The sequence below is a fragment of the Cupressus sempervirens genome, chromosome 10, assembly GCF_028749045.1.
Source record: "Cupressus sempervirens isolate cs-2001-9-10 chromosome 10, ASM2874904v1, whole genome shotgun sequence".
NCBI lineage: Eukaryota > Viridiplantae > Streptophyta > Pinopsida > Cupressales > Cupressaceae > Cupressus > Cupressus sempervirens.
The window spans coordinates 515675711-515689028 of record NC_143127.1 but is presented as its reverse complement, the minus strand read 5'-3'; positions in this window follow the sequence as shown (position 1 = coordinate 515689028).

The window sequence follows — 13318 nt, the reverse complement described above, 5'->3', positions numbered from 1 at the left end:
GAGCTAGTAATTACAACCTAATTACAATCTGTAATCCCTTATAGCTCAATACCACCACAAGAACCAATTTTCACATCACCATTATGAAACAATCCCTAACCCTAAGCCCTTTTATACAAGTATTTTTACTGCTTTAGGCTTACAATTAATAATTACATGTCAACCCAAAATTATGATAAAATAGGGCTAAAAAATTCTTTTTTGGGGCCTCTTCCCTCAAACCCCTCAAAAAACTGTGGCCTATCGGCCCCAACTCTATTAGGGTTGCTACCCCCAAACCCCACTTGGGGCTTAGCCTAGCCCTGAACCCTGCACAAAGAATTATGGAGTATGTATAGTACTTCCTTGATTAGTCACCACAATCTAAAAATCTCCCACTTGGGGACTAATTAGGCTCCACACTAAACAACAATCTCCCACTTGGAGATTGATCTTATAGCTATGCCACTACTCCATGACACTCCCACTAGATCAAACCACCCTAGATGCTATCATTCTTTTATTGATGTTTAGTCTAGAAGACCAACTGAAGCTAAAGAGGAGTTCAACTTCTCCCTTGTTACTACCTTTGTAAACATATCTATTCTATTGTCATCTATATGTATCTTGTCCAACTTTAGATGTCCATCCTCCAAAATTGACTGAATGAAATGATACTACAACTGCATGTGTTTGGTCTTTGAATGTAGAGCTGAATTCTTTGAAAGACAAATTGAACTCTGACTATTTGTAAACAAATAATTATCCTTTTGAGGGTGTCCCAATTCTTTCAAGAAAAACTAAAGTCACATCATCTCCTTGGCTGCCTTTGTAGTAGCTACATACTTTTCCTCTATAGTGGATAAAGCATTAATCTTCTATAACCTAGAAACCTAGCTCATGGATGCCCCACCAATAGTAAAGACATAACGTGTAGTACTCAACCTAGTATTAATATCCCCTGCCAAATTTGAGTCAACATAGCCTTGTAAATAAATAGTAGAGCCCCCAAAGTGTAAATACTTATTGGATGTTCCTCTCAAATATTTAAGAATCCATTTGACTGCATTCCAATGCTCAATTTATGGATGACTTATATACCTACTATTGACTCTAACTGCATGTGAAATATTTGGCCTTGTACATACCATAGCAAACATCAAGCTTTCTACAACTGCAGCATAGAGTATGTTGGACATCTTATCCTCCTCTTTGTGTGTCTCGAAATACATCTCCTTAGTCAACTTCAAATGACTAGGTAAAGGTGTGCTGACAACTTTAGCATTCTCCATAGAGAAATGTTACAACACCTTCTCAACAAAATCAACTTGAGATAACATCAATTTTTTGTTCTTCTTATCTTTGCAAATCTTCATACTAAGGATTTTTTTTTCTACCCCTAAATTCTTCATAGCAAATGCATGTGCTAACTGGCATTTTAGCCTCTTAATATGATCCATGTTAGACCCAGCTACAAGCATATCATCAACATATAAATATAAAATAATGTAGATGTCATCATCCAACCTCTTAAAATAAACACAATGATCTGAATGACACCTACTATAGCTATGCTCATGTATAAAACTATCAAATTTTAAATACCATTGCCAAGGTGCTTGCTTCAAGCCATATAAACTTTTCTTCAATTTGCACACTAAGTTCTTCTTACCTTTGACCTCAAATCCCTGTAGTTGAGCCATATATATCTCTTCATCCAAATCACCATTAAGGAAGGTTTTTTTGACATCAAGCTACTCTAAATACAAATCTTCAGTGGCCACAATACTTAAAATTGTACCGATAGAAGTCATCTTAACAGTAGGAGAAAATATCTCATCAAAATCAATGCCCTTTTTCTATGCAAATCCTTTTACAACTAACCTGACTTTAAATCTTTTCTTACTTCCATCCTCTTCTTTTAACCTATAAACCCACTTATTCTATAAAGCTCTTTTACCTACAAGCAACTTGCATAAATCTCATATCTTATTCTTCAACAAAGAGTCCATTTCATCTTTCATTGCAGACTCCCACTGAATCTTGGTATGCACCTGCACAACTTCATCATAACATTCAGGTTCACCAACATCAGTAAGTAAAATTAAATACATAGAGGGAGAAAATATTTTTGGAGGTCTAATTTTCCTTGTTGACCATCTAACATTCACCGGTGTGTGTGGAAGATGTTTTTGCAGTTGTTGCACATCATGAGGAATGGTTAGAACATCATCTTTTTGAGTATCATCTAGTACTACATAATCATCTTCTTTCTTCTCATGTTGCTGCAACAGATCTTTGTATAACACTTTCTCATTGAATATGACATCCCTGCTTCTTACAATTTTATGATTTTCAAAATCCCAAAGACTATAACTAGATTCATTAATGCCATATCCAAAAAATACACATTTCTTTAACTTAGCTTGTAACTTGGTTTTATTTTTAGAATCTATGTGAATAAATGCTTCACAACCGAAGGTTTTGAGAAAAGAATAACTCACCTTCTTACCTGTCCATTATTCCTTTGGAATACCAAAATCCAAAGGAGTAGAGGGACCTCTATTAATCAAATATACAATAGTATTGACAACCTCTATCCACATGTGTAAGGGCAACCCAACATGCAACCTCATGCTCCTTGCATGCTCCATTAAAGTCCTATTCATGTGCTTAGCCACTCCATTTTCTTGTGGAGTCCTTGGAACAGTTTTTTATCTATGAATACCATTAGTGAAGAAATAATCTTCAAATTCATGAATGCAATACTCACCACCATTATCAGATCTGAGACATTTTAATTTCTTATCAGTCTCATTTTCAACCAAGCATTTCCATTTCTTAAAAGTTTGAAATACATCTAATTTCTATCTAAGGAAATAAATCCATACCTTTCTAGTTGCATCATCAATAAATGTAACATAATAATGAGAGCCACCAAGGGAAGATACCTAAGTTGGTCCCCATACATAGGTATGCACAAGTTCTAATTTCTCCTTTTTGTTTTCCTTCCTAGTCTTAAACAAAACTCACTCTCTTTTATTTTCCATACACACAACTTCCATACAAATCCATATTAACACATTTCAAACCTAGAAAAACTTTATTTGAATGAAGTACTTTCATACATTTCTCACTCATGTGCTCAAGTCTGTTGTGCCACAATATTGTATCAGAATTTATAGCAACTATTTGCTCTCCCTGCTCAATTGCAGCAACTATTCTTGAACATTCATTTTTCTCTGAAACAATTAAAGTAGAAGGAACAACATGACTTGTGCAAAGATATAAAGTTCCTATTTTCTCACCTTTTTCTACTACAAGGGAACCTTTTGAAACCTTCCAATTTTTATCATTAAAAGTAACTACACAACCCTCATCACCAAGTTTCCCTACTAAAATTAAATTCCTACTCAGCCTTGGAACATGTCTTACCTCATGTAGTAGCCAATGATTCCCATTCTACAACTTAATCTTAACTTTTCTCTTTCTAACAATCTGACAGGGCTCATTATCCCCAAAATAAACAAGTCCAAAATCCCCTTTGACATAATCAATTAAATAACTTCTATGAGGTGTAGCATGAAATGAAGCACCAGAATCTAAAACCCATGAATCATCAACACTTTCTAAAAATAGAATCAAAGCATCCACTTCAGATTTGTTACTACAAAATTTGTCTCCTTGTCTCCATTTGGTTTGTCTCCTTCATTTTTCTTTCGATTCCAACAATCTTTTTTTTTATGCTCTAGTTTCCCACAGTACCAACAGTTGTTCGGTCCTCTCAATTGAGACCTCCTCCCTTTGACTTTCCTCTTGATTTCTCATGATTTATAGAATTACTTCCTCTCTCAATCATTCTGCCTCTACTTTGTGCATTCAAAGCACTTCTTGATGTAGATCCACTTGAGGTTTTCCTATGAGTTTTCTCACTCAAAACAACACCAATCATATCATCATATTTTAGGGTACTAGATCTAGGGATAGAATTACTCACAACGATTACCAAGCCATTTCAACTTTCAAGCAAAGAACACAAAATCAAGAGTGTTAGAAATCTAATTGAAAAGATCATAGTAAGAAGAAGTTTTTTTCAAAGAAGGAAGATTGTTGATAAAGAATGTTTTCAATCATTATTTTGTCATTGATGTCAAACTTGCTATTTGCTGGAATGAAAATTGCTTATAAGATCCAAGTACTATCACTTAGTTGATTGATGAAGAGGATTTAATCAACAAGATGTAACAAGAGAACCTAAGGGAAAGGTTGAGTTATGGTTTTGTAATGAAGTGCAAGGACCAGTTAAGACAATGGTTAAATGATGTATTGATAACATACTTGAAGATACAGAGGTTGGTTACACTTAGAAACATTGGAGGAATAAGTTGTAACAAGGTTGACTGCAAAGCTTAACTAATGTGTGCTAAGTGATATAGAAGGAGCCAAGCGTGGTCAGGTGCCAAGCATTAGAAAAACTTAGTGGATGTTGAGTGAATCCACAATAGGTGTCAAGCATCAGTAAAATGTAGTTGATGTCAAGTAATACAGTATGTGCAGAGCACCATAATTTCAATAGTACCAAGCTACTACATTATTGGAAAAGTCAAAGATTTGCCAAATTTGAGCTGACAAGTTTGCTACCTTGAATTTTGTGAACCAGTTGGAGGATAAGTATGATGAGTTGGTGGTACAAAATTCTATGTAAACTATTTTTGAATGAAATTAAGAGGATTCTTCATGATGTTTCTAGAAGGAAAAAAAATGGGTTAGATTCAATGAATCCTACCTAATCCATTCAAACTAAAATTAAAGGAGGGAAGAATTGAGTGGGGAAAGAAATTCTAGAATTCTATTTAAGAAGTCACAAGCCAATAAGTAAGAGTTGTTGGAGTGCCAAATTGTGAAGTGGTTGAAGGGTACCAAGGAGAAGACATATGGAGGAGAAGGAAGAATAAAGCACAAAGACTCTACTTTGATTTGTGGTCAGAAGGAAGATTGCATTGGTACACCGAGCATGAAGACTCAAGGAGACAAAGATTGAAAGGAGGGCAAGCTATTAGAGTTGCAGAGATTGAAAGCAAGGCAATATGAAGAGTTGAACAGTGATCTGAAATTTGCAAGATAAGTTGTGAATTGTAATTAGGTCAAAACCCCTTATTGTTACTCTCTTGCAATTGTATCAGTTAGGGTAAAAATGCTATGGACTTAGGTTGGTTTAACAACCATTTGTAAATCCTTTAACATCATGACTTTCCAAGTGAATGTTCTAAAGTCCTCTAACCAGGACCACTTCTAACAAGGTGGATAAATCTTTTACCTAGGTCACATTTAATAGTGTGTTGTAGCCTTTAAGAGGGCATGCCTTTCACAAGGCATCACTTCAGAAGAGTGAGAATTGAGTAGCATGTTATTGGTGGTTTTTCTCAAATTGAGTTTCTATGTAAATCACTATGTTATGTGTTGATCTTTCTATGTGTTATGCTTGCATGTTGATTTATAGTAACTTGCCAAGTAGGAAAATCTAAGATTGCATGAATGAATAGTTTTAAAGGCTCACTTTAATTGATGAAAAAAAATTAATTGGACATTTGGACCTTGAATAATTGATTCACCCCCCCCCCCCCCTTCCCCCCCTTTTAGTTATTCTAAAGCATTTCTAACAATTGATATCAGAGCCATTTGTTGATTTAGTTTCAAGGTACTAGAAGTAGGAAGATCAAGATGTCCAAGAGAGAAGTTCGCAAACTCAACAAAGATAACTTTGTTGCATGAAAAAGTCAGATGAAACTGCACCTTGGATCATTAGGTGATTATGCAAAAACTTCAATTGGAGTGGAACTTGTAGATACAGCTGGAGCCCTCTCTACAGTTGATTTGAACAAAAGGAAGGAGCATAACTAGGCAATGCTGGAGATTGCCTATGCACTTAGTTATGCTAAATTTGATGATATCAAAGGTTGTGATATTGCATTCAAGATGTGGAAATCCCTGTTAGATATCTATGGAGGAGATCAGAATGTTCAAAGAGGTCAAAGAGAAAGCCTCAGAGGAAAGCTTGATGACATGAAAATGGAAGAAGGTGAGAATGCTACTCAATATGCCTCCAGAATGAAAGAAGTGGTAAGTGCAATAAGAAGGTTAGATGGTCATTGGGAAAATGATACTATCAATAAAAAATACATAAGAACTTTACTCCCCATCTATGCCATTAGAGTATCAGCTATCCAAGAGCTAAGGTGTGTATTAGGAAATGCACTAACCTTTGAAGGAATAGTAGGAAGACTCACTACTTTTGAGCTATCCAATTATGATAACTACAAACTTGAGAATCTTGAATCTGCTTCCAAGGCTAAGCAATCATTAAAATATATTGAGGAGCTGAAATAAAAGAAGAAGAGTAGAAAAGGAAAACATGCATTCAGTGATAGCAGCATAGATAATGAAGATGTGGAATAGTTGGAAGCAATATTGGCTAGAAGATTCCAAGGCAATTTCAAAGGTAAGCTCCCTATCATTTGTTTTAATTGCAATGAAGTAGGACATATTGCTGCAAGGTATACATAGAAGAAGAACTAAAAAGAAGGAAACAAGTACAAGAATAATAAGAAAAGCATGGGGAAAAAGGGGAGCGGGCAAGGGAGTGATCGGGAAGTGCATGTTCAAAATTCAAACCTGGGTTCGGGCGAGAAATCTCAAGGAGGTGGATCTCAAAATCTAGGTACACAAGATGCAATCCAAGCTGACTATGGAGAGGTGAAGTTTGGGGATGGGGACCCACATGTAGCTGGTGGTAAGGGGAGTGGCAAGGGGAGAGATCAGGAAGCACTTGTTCAATTTTCAAACCTGGCGCCAGGCAGGAAATCTCAAGGAGGTGGATCTCAGAATCCAAGCATGCAAGAAGGTACCCAAGTAGACTATACATGATGTTGGTGGTACCCAGCTTGTGCCAGAATCACTATCCAAGGTGGATAGACCAGGGAATCTCCCAGTGAAATGGGCCTCACTCTTTAGTGTTAAGCCTTTAGGTAAGTCATCTTTCCCTTTGGTTAAGGTTGTGTTAGGTCTAGAAAAGGGATTGTGCACGATTGCCATTCCAGATGAAATTCTTGACCACAACATAGCTACGATGGCTGCCACTCTTGTGGGAAATTTTATGGGTCAGAGACCAAACATCGATGTTGTCTGGTCCTTTACATCAAAGAAATGGAGTCTAAAAGGGTAGGTCAGTGTAACTTCTATGGCTAAGGGGTTTCTTTCTTTTGATTTCACCCGTAAAGAGGATATGGCTAGCATCCTATGTAAAGGACCCTAGACCATTGGAAGAGCTACCCTAGTGCTACAAAAATGGTCCTCCAAATTAGATTTAAATGAATCATTCTTTTAGGAAGCTCTAGTATAGGTTAGACTCCTTGAGCCACCCTTAGAATTCTGGAATGAGGATGTGTTTATGGGTGTGGCCAGTTCTTTTGGAGAAATTCTCTTCATAGACCCAACTACTGCTTCTAAGAGCAGGCTGACCTATGCAAAGATCTGTATAGGTGTTAGGGAAGGGGATGATTTGCTTTAAGTGGTGTGCTTTCAGTCCAAACTTGGCACTCATATTTAGAAGTTGGATTATGCGAGTGTCCCATTTGGATGTTATCATTATTTTAAGATAGGCCATAAAGCTTTTCAATACCTGAAAGCAAAGTTAGTTAAGAAGAAGAATCCCTCTGTGACTTCTCTTGTTAAGGTCAAGAATGTCTGGAGAAAAAAGACCATCATCAAGGGCTAGAAGGGTCTTCTTTTAGTGAATATTAAGGAGGCAAAAGTTTCAACATAGGTAAATCAAATGCTACCACCTGATTCAACATTACCTCAGGGCACAGAAGATAAGATGAGTCCTCAGGCTGAGCTGTCGAAGCCAGCCTCAATCTCCTCTCTTGTCTTTAGGAAGAAGAAAACTATTGTTCAATCCCAACTGACTGAGGGTGCTCTGGTAGAGGGAAGTTTGGATTCTCGAGTACAGGAAGGAAAGAAATCCCCATAGCAAGCTACTCAGGTGGCATTGTTATTAAGGTCTCCACTTTCTGAGGGTAGGCTGGCCCCGGCTACCTTAGAGGTGGAAATTGATAGAATTAATAGGGATATTATTGTCTATCAAGACACAAATAAAAATCTTGTCTCCTCTTTAGTTGGAGGGACCAGCATAGGAAAGTAGGATTTTTTGGTTAAGGAACTGGACCAGTTGGAGATTTTTCCAACCAACCCTAAGACTATCCTCAAGGCTTCCAGGTCATTGAATTTTGGCATGAAGGGAAAAGTTCTTCTTTCCCCAAAGCCCAGGAAGAAAAAGGTTAAAGGACCTTCTTAGGCCTCTCCGATGGAGACTAGAAGCAGTTACAAACTAGATGTGGGCTCAGCAGCCAAAAGAGGCAAAAAATCTGAGAAGGAAGCCAGAGATGAAGAGACCAAAAGAAGCTTGGTGAATGGATACCAAAGAACTCTTTAGGAGTGTTCCAAAAATTAATCATGAAGATCATATCATGGAATATTAGGGGCCTTAATGGAGCCCATAAACAAGAAATTATCAGGAACCTGATCAGAGATCAGAGACCAAACATCTAGATGATCCAAGAAACTAAGATGAAAAAGGATTTTTTGGGGAAGATTAAGTTTAGCAACTTGATGAGTGGGGAGGCTTCAAACTCTGATGGTTCCTCTAGGGGTCTGTTGACCCTTTTTAATACCAATAATTTTAGAATGGAAGTGATCTACAATGATGGTAATATTCTTTTGTGCAAAGTTTTTCATTTCCCTTCCAATGATTGTTGGTTCCTGATGAACTTATATGCTCCTAACAATAAGAGAGAAAGAAAGAATTACTGGACTAGAGCTCAAAGTCTAGTGTAGAGAAAAAATTTAAAGAAAGGAATTATTATGGGTGACTTTAACACTCTACTGTTGGATGAGGAGAAGAAGGGAGGTTTGCCTCTAGACTGGGAAAGAAAAATTGACCTTGCAAACTTCATTAATGGTCTAGATTATTTGGATATGGACCTCATCGAAGGTGCCTTTGCTTGGTCAAACCAATGCATTGGTCAGGATTGTATTCAAGTCAAACTGGATAGAGCTCTTATCGATTCCAAGTGGCTAAAGACCTCCTCTTGAAAATTAGCTATTTTTCCCAGAGTGGGTTTAGACCACTCCCCTATTTCCCTTTTGGTTGTTCCTATAGGCTTGAAAAGGCCTCCCCCTTTTCATTTTGAAAAAATGTGGACCTCCCACCCTGACCTTTTAGACAAGATTAAGCTCTAGTGGAGTATTGATGTGGAAGGCACAACTATGTATAGGGTAGTAAGAAAACTTAGCAATGTTAAAAGGATGTTAAAAGCTTGGAACAAGTTTGATTTTGGCCATTTTTTTTTGAGAAGGAAGTCCTAACTGACAATCTTTCTGCTATCCAAACCTCAATTCAGGAGGAAGTGTATGATGAGTTAAATAGGGAGGTTGAGTTGTCTATCCTATCAGATTTACACAATATTATCAGTAAAGAGGAGAAGTTCTGGAGACAAAGATCTAGGGTAAATTGGCTCAAAGAGGGAGATTAGAATATGAAGTTTTTTCATCTCACCACTCTAAAACACCCTACAAATAATAGAATTACAGGTTTAAAGAAAGGATAGGGTTTGCTAACCAAGGATGAGGAAATATCATCTGAGGCTATTTCTTTTTTCTCATCCTTGTTTTCTTGGGATCCTTTGCTTTCCATTGTGGATCAGGATTACATTATCTCTTGTATCCCTAAGGTCATCCTTCCTCACCATAATAAACTACTTCGAACCATTCCCTCTAAGATGGAAGTTAAAGAAGCTCTCTTCTCTCTATCGACTGATAAATCCCATGGTCCTGATGGCTTCCTGCCTTTCTTTTTCCAATTGTTTTGGCCTATTTTAAGGAAGGATGTGGTTTAGGTTGTTCAGGAATTCTTTGGGGCTAGAAGCATTCTTAAGGAGATTAACTTGACTTTTGTAGTTCTCATTCCTAAAATTCTTGGAGCCAATTTCTTGGACAAGTTTAGACCTATTAGTCTTTGCAATTCTTTCTATAAGATTATTTTGAAGGTTCTTACTTCCAAGCTCCTCAAACTTCTCCCACTGATTATTTCTCATTAGCAAACTGGTTTTGTCCCAGGAAAAAAATTTTTAGACTCCATAATGATGGTGCATGAAGTGATTCACTCTATGGAAGTGGGAAAAACAGAAGGGATGCTTCTAAAATTGGACCTTTCTAAAGCCTATGACAGGGTCAACTAGTCTTTCCTAGACAGAGTGCTCAAGGCTTTTAAGTTTGATGACAAAACTTGTAAGCTAATAATTCAGTTGGTGTCTACTTCTTCTCTTGTAGTTTTAGTGAATGGATCCCCCTCTGATTTTTTCAAACCCTCTTGTGGCCTTCTTCAGGGGGATCCTCTTTCGCCTATTCTTTTCATTATCTTGGCAGAATGTTTAGGCAGACTTATTGAGAAGTATAAGAAGGAGGGGAGAATCAAAGGTTTTAAACCTTCTTCTTTAATTGCCCCTTTTTTGCATCAGCAATTTGTTGATGATACCATTATGGGAGGGGAGGATTCTATTAAGGAGGCTAAGGCTATGAAGGACATCTTCAATATCTACTCCAGAGGTCAGGGCAGCTCATCAACTGGGATAAGAGCTTTGTTTTCTTTATCAACACCCTTGAGGACAGATAGAAAAAAATCTCTAGAATCCTGGGTTGCAGTGTGGGGACACTTCACTCTACCTATCTTGGGCTTCCATTAGGCATGAATGCTCCTGATTCTTTCTGGAATGGCATTATGGATAGATTTAGTAAGAAGCTGATTGGTTGGAAAGGGGCCTCTCTTAGCCAAGCTGGAAAATGCCAACTGGTTAAATCCACCCTTCAGAACTTGTCTGTCTATGCTTTAAGCCTCTTTGTGATCCCTATGAAATTTTTTGAGAGAATGGAAAAAATTTAGAGAGACTTCTTATGGATGGGGGCAAAAAAGAATAAAAGGTATCCTCTTGTTGCTTGGGAAAAAGTTTTCCTCCCAAAGAAATATGGGGGTCTAGGCATCAGGAAGTTAACTCACCTCAACAAGCCTCTTTTGGCTAAGAAAATATGGCATATCTTCAGTAGCATAGGGGAATGGAGAGACATTATGGAAAACAAGTATATTAAGAGACCCTCTAAACAATTTACCCTCTTCAACAAAGATATCCCAAGAGGTTCTGCTGTTTGGAATGGTTTTTTAAAAGCCAGGGACCTGGCTAATTCTAAAGTATCTTGGAAACTGGGAAATGGGAAGGATATCTAGTTCTGGTCCGATAGCTGGCTCATTTAGGGCCCCCTAATGAATAACCACATCTATGAGGTCTGGATGAATGACTACATTAACCATTTTGGGTGAAAAGTTAGTAACTATAGGAATGACCATGGATGGATAGACCTTTCCGCCATCTCTGAAGATCTTAATCCTATTATGATTATACTTAACTCTATGGCCCTAAATAACAATAGGGACAAGTTGGTCTAGGGAGATAATGCCAATGGGTAATATACTGCCACCTTTGGGTACTCGGCCCTTTGGAGATTAAAAGAGATTCCTCCTTGGTTGAGGGCTTGGATTCTTGGCCTCATTCCAAAAATTAATATGTTCTATTGGCTGGCTCTATAGGACAAAATCCTAACCCAGTATAACCTCATTAAAAGAGGTCATGTTATGCCTAGCAGATGTGAGTTATGTAAAGATTAGATGGAGACTGGCAATCATTTGTTCATTCATTGCTCTTTCTCTAGGGAGGTTTGGGTTTCCCTCACCTAGGACTTGGGCTTCAGTTGGTGTGTGCCTTTTAACCTCTTGGATCTCTTCTATCAATGGAAGTGTATGTTCAATGGGTCTCATCTTCAGGAATTAATTTCTTGGATCCTGCCTCATTTCTGTTGGAGCATCTGGAAGGAGAGAAATAAAAAAATCTTTAGAGATAAAGAGGAGTCGGCTATAGTGATAGGAAAGAAAATTTTTGCAAACATAAAGGAAAACTATTCAGTAAGGAAAAGGGGAGATATTGAATTAGGTGGTAGAAAAAAAGAGAAGGCAAAAGACAAAAAGATGAAAAGATAGGAAGCCAAATGGCTTCTCCCCCTGGAATGATGGCATAAAGCCAACTTTGACGGAGCGTGCAAGGGAAATCTTGACTCCTCGAGAAGTGAAGGCATAATAAGGAATGATAATGGAGATGGGATAGTGGTTTTTTCCCTCCCACTGGGTTATCAAACCAACCACTTTGTGGAAGCAAATGCCGCATGTAATGTTTTGAAACTGGCTTTTGAAATTGGAGTTACTAATCTTTGGCTTGAAGGAGATTCAAACAACATAATAAAATGTGTTAATGACAACTCTCAACCATAATGGTCGATTGCAAATCTTATTGATTAGACCTGTGAGACTCTTCCCAAATTTAGTAGAGTCCACATCACTCATATTTTCTGGGAAGCTAACTCGATCACTAACAAGTTTGCAAATATTGGGGTCAGTGCAAACCAAATTATGACATGGCATCTTGAAAATACTTTTTCAATGGATGTTAAAAGCTTGATCGATCTAGAAAAGATCCAAGGAAGTACGAAGAGGATCAACTTGTAATTATGAGTATGAATGGATTAAGGTGAAATGGTACTTCCCAAAAAGTTAGCTTGGGAAATTGTAATTGTTGCAATTTATTATAGTCTAGTCGACACACTTTGTGGGTCATTTATTACATTTACAACAAGAGCAACAGAAGGGTTAATTCTTTCTACATTTTGCTTAATCATAGAAGTTCCAATCTATTGCAGTACGAGGTGCATATGAGAATTGAGGGTGTGCAAACTGCAAATATGGTTGGCAAAAGGTGTAGAAAGGAGCCAGTGGGCAAAATTGAGAAATGGAAGATCAGGGACAAAGTTTGGGAGCAACTAGATTTGGGCGAGATTACCAGATACATAATCAAATTGCATGGCTTTGATCAAGAGGTGACCAATAGTATGATTGGTTCTTGGAAGGATGGCAGAGTGAAGGTGAATGGGGTTTCTTTCATGATCATAAGGAGGTGACTTTGACTGTTGTTGAAATCCTGATTGAGGATTTTAAGTTTTTCAGGGACAAGAAGCTCTCGGCAAATGCTATGTGGGATTTTATTAAGGATGAAAAGGAACTGAAAGCTCTGAAGAAGATTGACACGTACTATGTTCTTGATACCATGAAGAAACTATGGAGGCATGTTCTAAGAGCTGTTATAGAGTATATTACTTTGGACCCTAGGTTTGATAGGGCTCGTAC